We start from the raw sequence: 15,263 nt of genomic DNA on the forward strand, positions 1-15,263 counted from the left end.
TCTGTGTGGTCTAGGTTGCTGTAATTAATTTTGTTGGTTCTTGCACATGTCAGCAATCAGAAAAAAGAAAAATGTCTCTATTATAATCTATGCAAAGGTTATTCTTTTCCAACTGATGAGAGAACAGAACCACTTAGGGCCAAATAGGCATGGGCCGGTATTGGATTCTGGTAGTATGATAACCTTGGATAGAAATATCACGGTTTCACGGTATCACGATATTGTGATTATTGCTCTAAAATTGGCTCTTTTTAAATGTCTGGGTAAAAAACAACACATTTTTCCCCTTTGAAAACAATATATTTAATTTTTTGAAATATTTATAATATTTTGGAACAGTAAACATGTCAGGCTGAATAATGAAAATGAATTATAGACTTCTGTTGTCTTCAATAGTTCATTAGAAATTATGAATCATTTACAATTGCATATACAGTGCTCAGCATAATTGAGTACACCCCATTTTGAAAATTATTATTTTAAATTAATATATTGGCAATGTATTTTGGTGCATTTAAACTGAACAGATTTATTAAACAGATTTATTCAAATAATACTTTAGTCACCAAACATATTGAAATTGAAAGATAATACAATTAAATTCAAGAAAATATGGCAAAAAACATTACAAATTTTTTTTGCTTCTCTTGATTTTACCTTGATAAATTTGGATGTACTAGTTTTTGGACCATTATCATAAGTTATTTTGTTAGATAAGCTCCAGATTTACCATTTATACAATTGCATTTTCATAAACGCCATGAATTGTTTTAATATTCAGTTGTATTTTTTATAATATTAAAACACAAGAGATTATTTTTTATAGTTTTAATATATTTTATTATTATTCATTTTAAATATATCATTCTTTTCTCTCAGCCTCTTTCATTTTTATTTTGACATTTTGAATTTCTCTGTCTACAATACATGACTGTCTATAGTTTTCTCAAGTGAAGTATAAAATGCTGCAGAGATGACGTTGTGCATGTCTTCATATATGTGAGTTGACAGACAATGTGACAGACCACACGCATCAAGGACACTTGAGTACGTGTGTGTGTGGTGAGTAAAACTATGGCATTCATTCACAAAGACGCATACAAAGATGCAGACTTGTGTAAATGTTTAAACTCAGACAGTAGTCTACATTGCACTATGATTAGGTTTGCTGCCCAACTCAAGTTTGTTTATCCAAAATATTCCAAATTCTGTGACATTTTGCATTAAACAGTAAATTTTAAGTGCATGACTGTACTATTGCACAATTTGGGGTGTGGGCCTCTACATGATAATGCATATTGAATCTTGATAATATGTGGCTGGAATCTTAATATGTCACAGTGAGTCCCCCGCTCTACTGTAACTACAATGCTGAGAACTATAATGAAGACCGGAGAGACGAGAGGAGAAGAAAAACAAGAGAGATAGAAATGGCATATAAAGAAAGAGAAAGAATAAGGTTGCGACTGAGAGATGTGTGATAACTTTTAGCTCACTGTTACGGAATTGGAGTGTGTTTGGGGGGGGTGGAAGGGAGGTGGTCAAGACTGTGAAAATTACCACCTTCCATAGAAGGACTACAATTTATCTGAATGGCATAAAAGCCGAGGGGCTTACAAAGTAAAGAGGTTAAGAGAGGAAAAGAGGAGAAGTAAAGAAAGAGCAAAATTCACACTGGGAGTCTGATAAGAAGATAAAAAAAGAAGAATGGGGCGGGGGGGGAGAAATATAATTAACCAGGAGCACAGCTCGAAATCCCAGCATGCTTCTATATGGAGAAGGTGCTACTGTAAATACAGTGCTGCAGCATTTTCTACCAACTGTAAATTGTTTTCTTCTAAATGTAAATGTGAAAGGTGTTCGAGATATACTCTCTTATTTTAAATATATAATCCAAACCTGCAAAAACAACATTCATTTTGAATATATAAAACAATAATTTATCCTTTTGAGCAACAATTACAAGCAAATAAACATCCTGCTGAATTGAATTCCTTTAAAAATTAGAGCCATCAGCATAATAATAGGCTTCAGCCTATAACTCCACTGTGCTGAATAGATTGCCTAATCTAACCTTACTAAAGCACAAATAACCTTGAAGTATTTAGATATATGCAGCAAAAACAACCCTGGTGATTGGTCCCCTGGTTATTGCTCATCAGCGCCTTAAACTGCACTGAAGTATTAAGCAAAAGACACATTGCTGGTATAATTACCGGCTGTGTGACTGACAGATCTGGGTTGGGTAAGTGCTGCTTAATCCCCTGTTTCCAGTACAGTATTAATCCGGACATGAGGGAGTAGTGCTAACATGCTAATGTCAAAGCTGAGGCCAGTTGACAACGGTGGCTAATCTGTAATGAGGTCCAATATATTCCCCCATGTGGCACCACATCATTTGATAAACCCTTATGTAGGTTTAGGTTGGACAGAGGGCAGTATTACGGTATTTACTGCCGTAATTGTATAGTTGCAGATAGGCAAACAAATTAATATCTAAATGCTAAATAAACACAGCTTACCTATGTGTATCCAGTAGTTAACCAGTATACGTTTTTGATTGCTAATGGCGACATCTTAGACCCTCTTTTAAAGATATTCTGATACCCTTTTTCCCTTCTCAATTATGATTCTGACACCTGGGCTCAGATTATTGGCGATAGAGTGTACTTACTCAATAACTGGGTGTGCTGTATACTGTATAATTGGTCCTATTGTATATGAATTTATATCATTATTTTAAGGTGTCTTTCAAACTTATCCCTTAAAGTATGCATGAACCGGAAGCTGCAACCATTTTTTCTTCGTATTGTGATGCAGTTCATAGAGAAACAGAATTTTAAGTGAGTAAACAGTGGGTGTGGCATGTTTTTTTCTACTGTAAGCTGATTGGATTTAGTAATGTAGGCATTTCATCCCAAAAGATCGGAAAAAAGTGTTTGAAGAAGGTTATTACAACCTTACAGACACCTCCTCCTCTGTTTTGTTGTCATAATGCTGTCATAGCGAACAGTTGGAGGGGCGTGGTTAAGTATTTTAGCCACACCCAATACCTCAGACAGACATAATCTGAGAGTTTAACTGAAAACAAACAGGAAGTGCATTTTCAGATTTCAATTTTAGATTATTTTAAATTTTAAAACAACTTTAGGGAAAACTTTTTGGTCACACTTTATTTTGATGGTCCGTTTGTTGAATTTAAGTTTCATTGCATCTACATTCATTCATTTCTTTTCGGCTTAGTCCCTTTATTAATCTGGGGTCGCCACAGCGGAATGAACCGCCAATTTATCCAGCATATGTTTTTACGCAGCAGAAGAACTTTCAGCCGCAATCCATCACTGGGAAACATCCATACACCCTCACCCACACACACATACACTACAGTCAATTTTAGCATACCCAATTCACCTATATCACATGTCTTTGGACCTGTGGGGGAAACCGAAGCCCCCGGTGGAAACCCTCGCAAACACACCAACTAATTCTCATTAGATTATAATTAGACTGTTAAATTGGGGTTAGGGTTAGTGTAAGTTGACATGTACTTGCAAAGTTTCTTATAGTCAGTTAAATGTCTGTAGAAGGCGCAGTATCAAGAGACAGAGCAAACAGTCTACTAATACTCAAATGGACCATCAAAATAAAGTGTTACAAAATTTTTTTTTTCTAAATGACATGTACAGATGAATTGTTCACCACAAAACTAAGAATGCGAGCAATCAAAATCAATGTGGTTAGTTTTGATTTCATGTGTGCTTTAAAATGCATCCAGCAAACTACAGAATTTATTATTTTAATGTTATTATCTTATTATCTGATATATATTTTTACCAAACAGCAACATTAGCTGCTTTTCCACTATAGTGTTGAACCATCCTAAAAACAGTTCCAGCTGTGTTTTCACAGTTATATAGATATAAACCGTTCTTAGTTATGCCAGAATTCTAGGCAAGTGCTTATGACATCACCACTGATGCCTGGCTGGCACCTCCTCCATAGCAGACTAGGTGGAAGCACACCATTAATTTATTTATTTTTTGCTATTTAATGAAGCAGACATCAGAAAAAGAGTCCCCAAAACAACAAGAAATGATCATCATCTATATCACTGTTTACATTTATTTATAGTTGATATATAGTTACCAAGGCAACGACTGTATTAGTATTACATTCCAGAGAGTTCTATTATCAGAACCACAGTGTGAAATGAAACCATTTCTAAGCTGACTGACCCGGATTGGCAGCTATTATTTACTGTTCATGACAGAAATAAAAACTAAAAAGGGTATTTCAGTTTGCACTATAACTGTACAAAAAACAGTGCAACCAATACATGTACACATACTAAAAAATCTATGTAAATAATATTTAATTTAATGCAATTCATTCATTCGTTTTATTTTCAGCTTAGTCCCTTTATAAATCTGGGGTTGCCACAGCGTAATGAACCGCCAACTTATCAAGCATATGTTTTACGCTACAGATGCCCTTCCAGCTTCAACCCATCACTGGAAAACATCCATACACACTCATTCACACACACACACACACTCGAACGCATGCATGCACGTACGTACACACACACACACACACACAATTTAGTTTACCCAATTCACCTATACTATGTCTTTGGACTTGTGGGGAAACTGGAGCACTCAGAGGAAACCCACATGTACACAGGAAGAACATGCAAACTCCACACAGAAATGTCAACTGAACCAGCCGAGGCTCAAACCAGTGACCTTCTCGCTGTGAGGCGATTGTTCTACCCACTGCACCACTGTGACACCCAATGTAATGCATTGCAATATGTATTTATATAGTGCATTTATTGTGTATGGCAATACACCCAAAGCACTTCACAATCAGGACAATGGTGCCAGTGCACTCACCACACACCAGCTATAGAGGGAGTGGAAAGCCAATTCGGAGGATGGGGGTGATTGGGAGGCCATGATGGGTAAGGGCCGATAGGGGGAATTTGGCCAGGACACCGGGGTTACACCTCTACTCTTTACGAGAAGTGCCATGGGATTTTTTAAATGATCACAGAGAGTCAGAACCTCTGTGTAACGTCTCATCCCAACAACAGATATAAGAAATATAAGATATAATAAAATAATATCTTTAAAACTTACATAACAAGTACATAACCAATTTTGTTAAGTAAAATATATTATAGTTTTAAATACAAAAGAAGAAAAAAGTCCAACAGTAACACTGTATACTGGTCCCCCAAATCAATAAACTCAATAATTTTGTCAGTTATCTTTATCAATCATTGACTGTCTTTCGAAAACTTTTTTCTTTGTTTGAATGAAGCTTCCAAACTTTGTTAAATCTGGCACAGCTCATTCTTATTTTAGGGTATATGGAATCAGAGAATGAAATCCAATACATTTCTTAAGACTCTATCCAAACATTTCAATACCTTATCGCCACTTTAAGCTCCAACCGGTAACATTGGCAACTTGTTAACGTACAGTATATTTAGCAAATACTCATAGTAAGAAAGCTTAACTAAAGAGTCTTAGCATGTGATAACTCCTCATGAACGCAATATAATTCAGAAGGGTGGAAACAAAGAACGAGAATTATTTAACCCTATGAAAAGTTCATAAGTGAGATAAATTTAAGTCAATAATTAGACCAGTAAATAAGAAAATTATTTGGAGCTTTAGCAAACTCTCTGACCTTCAAATCATTTAATTAATTTTAGACTCCCATTTAATACAACCCAACACATTCATCTATAAAGACAATAATGCGCTGATCTTGATTTTTATGGCATTTTTTATTGGACAGTTACATATTTTAGAATTTAGAATTTTAGAAACCAGAATAAATAAAAGTGTATCAATTGCACTTTCATCATGACCCACACAAAGATTCAACATAGGTCAACATTAGTGTGGAAAGATTGATTTAAAGTAGATTAATTCAAGTAGAATAAATAAAGTAGAAAATTCTAAATCTGTTTTAGTGAAAGTATGCTACATAAATTATGCCTGCACATAATCTAAAACATTATTCATATACTAAATAAAAATGTTTATTCGCTCTCTTCCAGCTGGTAATGCCGACAGAACAGCAGGAATAACAATGTTTCATTGGTTACTGCAGTAAACAAAGCAGCGTGATATCAAATCTAGGAAGATTTTATCGATTTAATAAACTACACAGCATCCCAATGATACAAAATTTATTACATTTAAGACTAAATACTTTTTATGGGCCTTACATTTCTCTAAATCAATTATTCAACCTTTAGTAAATTTTAAGACTCCACAGACACCCTGTTTTGTGCAAAAACATCACGAATGATGCATCTTCAAATGCTTTATTAAGTTTCTCGTGTAAAAGTTGCTAATATTTGTGACACCTCTCAAAATTGCAGAGTGACATATGAGAAATGTCACAATGTTACTGGGTGGTTGGCCCAGTCTGAATGTCCGAACAATGGATTTACTGCTAAAGCATTTATATATTGCGATTGTGATTAAAAATAGTATTGTCAATTTGATAGGTTTTAAAGGAAAATGCACATATAGATTAGTAATAATGTTGAAATGTGTATTTGCAAATCTAGAAATAGTTTAAAAATAAAGAACTTTTACATTAATGTAAACTTATTTTTTCAAAAGTATAGCTAAATTAAATAAAACAATAAATAAAAACATACACATTTTCAGAAAAATAAGACATTTTATCCAAACAAACAGACATTTATGCAGGCTTTAACATACTCTCTATAAACTCTTTTTTGGGGGGTGGGGATGTTGGCACTGGATATAAAATTGTAACTACATTTAGCAGCTATTAAGAATATGTTATCTTATTGCATTTCAGAAATAAATAAATTGCCAGGCTACACAAATTTAAAATATAATACATACCAGGCCCGTAGCCAAGAAAGACCCGAAAGACCCACCCCCTGCTGAAAAAGTCCAGAATTTGGCCCCTATAAGAGCTCATTTTTGACAGTATGTCATCATAAACTGTAAAAATAACTAATAGAAGAAGGCTTTAAGACAAAGGTCTCAAACTGGATTCATGGAGGGCTTTTGCTTCAACCCTAATCAAACACAGCTGATCCAACTAATCAAGGTGTTCAAGACTACTAGAGACTATTAAGCAGGTGTGTGTTGGAGGTGGTTGGAGCTAAACTGTGCAGAGCTGTGGCCCTCCAGGACTTTTTAATTATTATTATTATTATTATTATTGAAATGGACAAATTCTGACTGAGGAAATAAGCTAATGATAATAATTTAGCATTTAAAAAATAAGTATTTTTTCATTTCTAAAATTCTAATCTTATTAAATTATTTTTTAAAACTGCAAACACTTACTGTTTAAATGTTCATTTTTTGTAAACATAAAATAGTACAGTAAGCACTTTGACAAAAACGTAGGAAGTATTTTTGTTACATCTAAAAGTGTAGTAATGATAACCATCAGACAAGCAAATCCAGCAAAAATCAGTGCTTATGTCACAAAAATGGAGTATTTGAACCTCATAATTTAATGGAAAATGAGGCGAATAACTGCAAATAGGTCCACTTTTTGAGAATAAATGAACCACCACTTTTAATAGGCTGGGTACGGTCTTGGCTAAACTTTTATTAAATATTATTTGTGACAGCGAAGCTATCATATTCACACAACTTGAATCTGTCAAACACCCACAAACTCCACTAGAGTTAGTGAAATTAATTGTTTAACAGGCTGTTTAAATCAAAAATGCACATTTTCTACTTACTTTAGTTAAGTATTCTAGAGTTTTCTTTCCACTTATTAAACTGAAGTGTTAAACAACGATGGAAGACAAATGAAGGCAAAGAATGGGTATCCGTGTGTATCTGCATGTAGGTCAGTATTTTTTGGCCACTGACACAGCCACTATCCATTGAAAGCATTTCCTAAAAATATTTACCGCATTGTTTAGATAATGGTTATTTTCAACTGAAAATCAATTGATTACAAGCAACAGGTTTGTTTTCTTTTTCTAAAAATGTCAGTAAATAAATGTTAAACGTCAAACAATAGTACCCCTGGGCTGCGCTAGCTGCAAGCCTATGATGTATTAGCCTCCCAGGCCGGCGGAGACTGTCAGAAAGCTAAGAACTCTCAGCGTTCGCTCTCTCCCAGTGAGTGTGGCGTTAATGAAAGCTGAATGCAGTACTGTAGCATTTGCTGAGAGCGGGAGAGCAGGCAGGAACCCCTCCGGGTCTTTACCTCTATTGTTAGGAGAGGGTGAGGCAAAGCAGGGGGTTAATGCCAGCGTGGGTATAGCTACAGTCCCTGCTAAACCTTCACATCATAAAAAAAGAGACAAATTCAGGGACAGAGGAAAGGGGAAAAGAAAGGTGTACTGTGGGATATATATATATATATATATATATATATATATATATATATATATATATATATATATATATATATATATATATATATATATATGTATATAGTTTTTTCTTTTTTTTTTTTTTTTTTTTTTTTTTAAACATACTAGGGAAAATATAAGCAACGCAAGCATTTCTAATATCAAATACGGTTTTCTGAATGAGTCATCTAATGTGTCAAAATCACATTGGAATGATGTTACAAATCAAAATGATGAAATGAGTTGCCAGAACAGAATGGGAGGCCTTTTAGTCAGAGACAGAGGCCAGATTCGCAGCCTCTTATACCTGTTATCCCTGGTAATGGAAATTGCTAAAACGTGGACAGTCAGCCATACATATTAATTAAAAGGTCAGAGGAGAAAAGCGTCAAACAGTAAGGCATTTTAAATTCAATTTCATGCCATTTTCTAATAAAGTAGGCAGTGTCAACTTTTGCATTTCAGAGATATTTCAGCATAATTCTAGAGGAGATTCTAGAGGAGAAGTCACAACAACGTCAGGGTAATTCACCTGCGGCAGACTTACATATCAACTCACACTCACACCTTTTTCTAGCACATGAATACAGCATTTTCATAGCTGCCATTCAACTCTTACTTTTCACAACTTACTGTTAACCACTTGCTGAGATAATGTGCCTGGAGCAACCTGAGGTGGCTTGCTTGATGGTACATTAGTGGTAGAGCAGGACTGTGATTTTGATTTAAGTGATAATAATAATAAATAAAAATCCAAATAAAAATACAATGCAACAAAAATGCATATATGTCACCATAACACATCATCAACATTATTTTAAAAAACGTACAAATTTAGTGTTAATCACTGTTGAAATTGGGCTGTAACTTGCTAGTATGAATACTGGCAATTCTGCAACAGAAACCCTCCATAAAACGGTGGCCAATGCCCAAAGACTGGTATGTCCACAAACAAAGTTGAGACCACCGGCAACAATATGGTGGATTACAGAGTTTTGTTTAATCTGGACAAAAACCCTTAATTCTCATCTGACTGACATCTTAAATCAACAATCACACTTTGCCTGGATTTTATGTAACCCTCAGGTACAAGCAAACATATTGTTTACTTCCAACCACCTGCAGCAAAAATATAGAAAACATATATTAAAATTAAAATATTAAAACTTGCAATAGGTATGCTTTAGTTTGCTTCAACGTGGAAATACAGTCCCAATGTAAACCAAACAGTCAAATTAATTTAATCTATTTAATAAATTGTTTAGATCATTTCGTTAGAAATGTCACTTCTGAGTATTGAATGCCTTTAAATATTTTCCTCTGAATGTAATGAACACATTTAGTTCCTCTTTTAAGGTTAGACTGAAATGTATTCACTTAAACAAATCGTACATGTACAAAATATTTGGATTTTTTCACTTTGATTGAAGGATTTCTGTATTCTTAGTGTGTGGGCCAAAATTCTGAAACTATATATATATATATATATATATATATATATATATATATATATATATATATATATATATATATATATATATATATATATATATATATTGTTAATAATATGTTAATATAATAATATAATAGTATTATTGTAATGTTGTTAAAATCAATTTAACGATTGATGTAGAATTATTCTGGTTATATACACACAGACAAGAGGAGTGCCCATGTATTTTGGTTATAACACTAATACAGCGTCTACCCTAAATTATTTATTTACAGTATGAAGCAAATATTGCATCCCTTGTTCTCCTCTCGTATGATCATAAAAGTTCAATCAAAAGCATGGCCACTTAAACTCCCGATCAACTCTATTCGCGTTACCAGCGGTTTCTCACTATACTGAGTGAATAATGCACAGCTGTGTCGCAGACCACTCACACGCACACACCTTCGGGTAAGCGGAGAACAACACATGAATAACACTGGTTTGTATGCGCTGCAAGGACGGAAAACAAAACCCCGTGAAATTCAAACATTTACCAGTAAAATCGCCGAGACGTGCAGGTGACCCGGGCGTGCGCGAGACCATGGTCGTATTTCTCCGTGAATTCTCATCACACTCGTTTAGAGCCGTGTGCTGTATTCTCACATAACTCGTGGAAATATATATCACAATTAAAGAGTAAAAGACCGTAAAGGTCGCATTCAGTCAGTCAAGTTCACAAGCAGCGGGTAATTGGTGTCTCGTGCCCAGTCGATACTGTCAAGAATGATCTGCGCGCGGCGACGGCGGGAAAGCTCGCCTCTAAAAACGAGAAAGTCTCTCGGTGGATGGATGGGGAACGGAAGCCCTGTTTAACGGATGCCTGTTTGTGGATGTCTGGGCTGGGAGAGCCTCGGATCAGTTACACAGATGTGCTGCGCAGGAAAAAATGACCGAGCCTCTTCCCAACCGTCTTTCTCAATTCCTCGTCGGTTTCTTTAAGGAAAAGAGATGCGTTTTTTACACAACGGACCGCAGTCATTCATTTGAAAACTGAATTCACGTCCATATTCAGCGTAAACATCCACAAACACACGCAGTTATGAAGAACCGGTGATGTTTACCGGGGTTCTGCTGCTTACCTTGGTCAACGCTGAGCATGATTCAGTGTAAAATCCCCGGATAAATCATTTAGTCTCTGGTAAATAGGTGGGGAAAAGGGTCCGGCACCAAGTCCTGGCGTTTATCCTTCAGAACGCAGAGAGCCTCGTTCGGAGACACGGCGGCTCCGATAAGGCGGTGGGAGCGCGGTGCTCGGTTACTGGGAAACGCGCGAGAGCGGATGCTGAGTGAAACGGGATGCGGCAGCTCATATACACAAGCACACTCGCACGCGGATGGAGCGTCGTATTCTGAACGCTTAGGATTCAAATTCAAGTCTTCACGGATTTTTCACTGTCTGACACGGTCGGCATCACCGGGACGTACCATTGAGCGCTCGTGAGAAAGGGGGTGTGGCAGCTGGAAAGGGGAGCGGGTTGGCGCGTGTCTATACCGGCGCGAGCGAGCGGCCGACGCTGCGAGCACAATCTCAGTCTGAGCAGAGTAGAGCAGAGCAGAGCGCGCCGAGGACTCGGAAACATCCACAGAGTGTGACTGATTTCCTAATAACATCGCGGCTGCCCTGGATAAACACTGTCAATAATCGTTTCGGAATATGTTTTGCGGCCTAGTTAGATAAACATCTACAATAATACACATGTTATTGGAAAAGCACCTCTAGTTATTTTTAAAAACATATTGCAGTTATTGAGAGGAAGATTTTTTTTTTCATGCGCATCATCCCTTTAGGGGCCCTTGCAATTCCCACCGCTTCGGGGTCAGAGAACAAATATCCCCACACATAGTAAATCCAGAAATTACTTTCTTAGAGTAAACCTACCAATGGACCCTACTAAAATCATGCGTTGTTGTACTAAATAATGTATTAATGAAAATGTAAAATTTCTGAAAGATTTGAGGTTAGGGTAGGGGCTAGAAATATATAACTGTGTATAAACCAAATCAATTGAAATCCCCCTCCATGAAACAAAAGTTTATGTACATGGGGGAAACAACAATTAAAATTACTTTAAAGATATGGTTCTGTGGATTTGCCATTGTATATGTTTTGAGCGAAATGTTCATTCTTGTTTTCATTTATAAACGTCAAACCTTAATTTCAAATAAAAATATTATATTCAAAACCTTCATGAGTTTCATCTTTCTTTTAAACTAAAAAAAGATATTCTAAATCATTTGGAAAACTATCTCAGGGAGAAAAGACAAAGTCAATGGCAACAGGTTTCCTTCAAAATGTCTTCTTTTGTGTTCATCAGAAAAAAAATAAGTCAAACTATCTATCTATCTATCTATCTATCTATCTATCTATCTATCTATCTATCTATCTATCTATCTATCTATCTATCTATCTATCTATCTATCTATCTATCTATCTATCTATCTATCTATCTATCTATCGGCACAAAAACTGTCACCATGCCATGCCTGATAATATTCATTCATTCATTTTCTTTTCGGTTTAGTCCCTTTATTAATCTGGGGTCGCCACAGCGGAATGAACCACAAACTTATCCAGCATATGTTTTACGCAGCAGATGCCATTCCAGCTGCAACCCATCTCTGAAAAACATCAATACACACTCATTCACACTCATACACATCGGACAATTTAGCCTACCCAATTCACCTGTGCCGCATGTTTTTTGTACTGTGGGGGATACCGGAACACCCGGAAGGAAACCCACACGAAAGCAGGGAGAACATGCAAACTCCACACAGAAACGCCAACTGACCCAGCTGAGGCTCAAACCAACGACCTTCTGTTGTGAAGCGACAGTAGTAGCACTACTACTATAAATGGCAATTAAAAATGCAGTGAACTTCTAATAAATTCCAAGTGCCTCAGAGCTGTATGTGTGTACACCTGCATACACATTAATAATTATAATGAACATTTTGATGATATTAGTGTGTTTGTGTGAGTGTTTGAACTCAGGATCAATAAGCTCTAGACTTAATGGAAACAAATCTGTTCTGTTTGGACATCAATACGTATATCAATGACTCAACGGGAGCCAATGTGATCAGCCAAGGTCAGAGTAAATCATAAACGTAAATGCATTTTCTAAAGTGTTGCATCTTTTTCAAGGTTGTAAATGCACCACTACACAAACACTTTGAAGCCAACAGTTGTATCCCTCAAGCCCTGTGTTCATTCAACCAATGCCTTGCAGCAACCAAGTGACCCATACTCATTCATGTTCAATAGGATCTATATTTAGCAGTATTAAAAATGATTTGCTTTCCAACGGAATAACAAAGACCTCATTATGGACACCTAAGATACTGCTCTATAACCATTACTAGGGCACCAGGGAACTGGGAATGTTAGCAACCAATCAGTACAATGTCTAGCACATATAGCAACAAAGACCCTCATATGTGTATAATACTGTATACACTCACCGGCCACTTTATTAGGTACACCTTACTAGTACTGGGCTGGACCACTTTTACCTTCAGAACTGCCTTAATCCTTTGTGGCATAGATTCAACAAGATACTGGAAATATTCCTCAGAGATTTTGGTCCATATTGACATGATAGCATCACGCAGTTTCTGCAGATTTGTCAGCTGCACATCCATGATGCGAATCTCTCGATTCACCACATCCCAAAGGTGCTCTATTGGATTGAGTTCTGGTGACTGTGGAGGCCATTTAAGTACAGTGAACTCATTGTCATGTTCAAGAAACCAGTCTGAGATGATTCATGCTTTATGACAGGTGCATTATCCTGCTGGAAGTAGGTCATAAATGGATGGACATGGTCAGAAATAATATTCAGGTAGGCTGTGATGTTGACACAATGATCAATTTGTATCAATGGGCCCAAAGTGTGCCAAGAAAATATCCTCCACACCATTACACCACCACTAGTAGCCTGAACCGTTGATACAGGATGGATCCATGCTTTCATGTTGTTTACACCAAACTGTAACCCTACCGTCCGAATGTCGCAGCAGAAATCGAGACTCATCAGACCAGGCAACGTTTTTCCAATCTTCCATTGTCCAATTTTGGTGAGCCTGAGCGAACCGTAGCCTAAGTTTCCTTTTCTTAGCTGACAGGAGTGGCACCCGGTGTGGTCTTCTGCTGCTGTAGCCCATCTGCTTCAAGGTTGGACGTGTTGTGCATTCAGACATGCTTTTTCTGCATACCTGGGTTGTAACGAGTGGTTATTTGAGTTACTGTTGCCTTTCTATTAGCTCGAACCAGTCTAGTCATTCTCCTCTGACCTCTGGCATCAACAAGGCATTTGTGCCCACAGAACTGCCGCTCACTGGATATTTTCTCTTTTTTGGACCATTCTTTGTAAACCCTAAAGATTGTTCTGTGAAAAATCCCAGTAGATCAGCAGTTTCTGAAATACTCAGAGCAGCCTGTCTGGCACCAGCAACTATGCCACTTTCTCAGTCACTTAAATCACCTTTCTTCCTCCTTCTGATGCTCGGTTTGAACTGCAGCAGTTCGTCTTTACCAAGTCTACATGCCTAAATGCATTGAGTTGCTGCCATGTGATTGGCTGATCAGAAATTTGTGTTAACGAGCAGTTGGACAGGTGTACTGGACCACAAAGCCACTTTATGTGTTGGTGTATTTGTTGTAATACACAAAAATACATTGTATTTTGGAAAAATCTTTTGGAAAAATTTTTAGAATATTAAGTAAAGATCATGTTCCATTAAGATATTTTGCAAAATTCCGACTGTAAATCTATCAAAACACATTTTTATTAGTAATTTGCGTCGCTAAGGACTGTATTGACTTCATCAATGGAAAGTTTTTTTCATCCTGCTTTCAGATGATGTACAGATGTCAATAAAAAAAAAAAATGTATATATGCAAATGTTTTTTTTCTGTCCAGGGTCTCAAACAGGCACAGACAGACAGATACACACACAGACACACATACAGTGCTTAGCATATATAAGTACACCCCTCACAAATCTAAATCTATCTTTTAAATTAATATTTTAATAGGTAGTTATGCAATATTATATTTGTGCATATACATTAGATTAGTCAGTAACTAAAGCCAAATCTGAAACTTATCTAACTAAATAACTTACGATAATGCTCCAGAAACTAGTACACCCAAATTTATATGTTATAGAAAATATTAAATACAAAATCAAAAGAAAAAATCCAGACAATATCAAGAGAAGCAAAAAAATAAATAAATTTAGCTGAAATTTTGTAGGTGTATTTTTTTTGCAATATTTTGCTTGAATTTAATTGTATTATCTTTCAATTTCTAAATATGTTTGGTGACTAAAATATTATTTTATGTATTATTATGTATATAATAATAATGTTTAGTT

The 15,263-nt window shown here is 36.2% G+C and overlaps 1 protein-coding gene across 1 annotated transcript in view; it reads right to left on the minus strand.

Moving 5' to 3' along the window:
* The window catches only part of LOC130229017 (teneurin-1-like), a 323,020-nt gene extending 311,660 nt beyond the window's left edge, over positions 1 to 11,360 (minus strand). The window contains 1 exon segment of the mRNA XM_056457598.1: positions 10,961 to 11,360. The gene's annotated coding sequence lies outside the window, so the exon portion shown is untranslated.
* Positions 11,361 to 15,263: the final 3,903 nt, after the last annotated feature.

Source organism: Danio aesculapii, chromosome 5, assembly GCF_903798145.1.
Source record: "Danio aesculapii chromosome 5, fDanAes4.1, whole genome shotgun sequence".
Taxonomy (NCBI): Eukaryota; Metazoa; Chordata; class Actinopteri; order Cypriniformes; family Danionidae; genus Danio; species Danio aesculapii.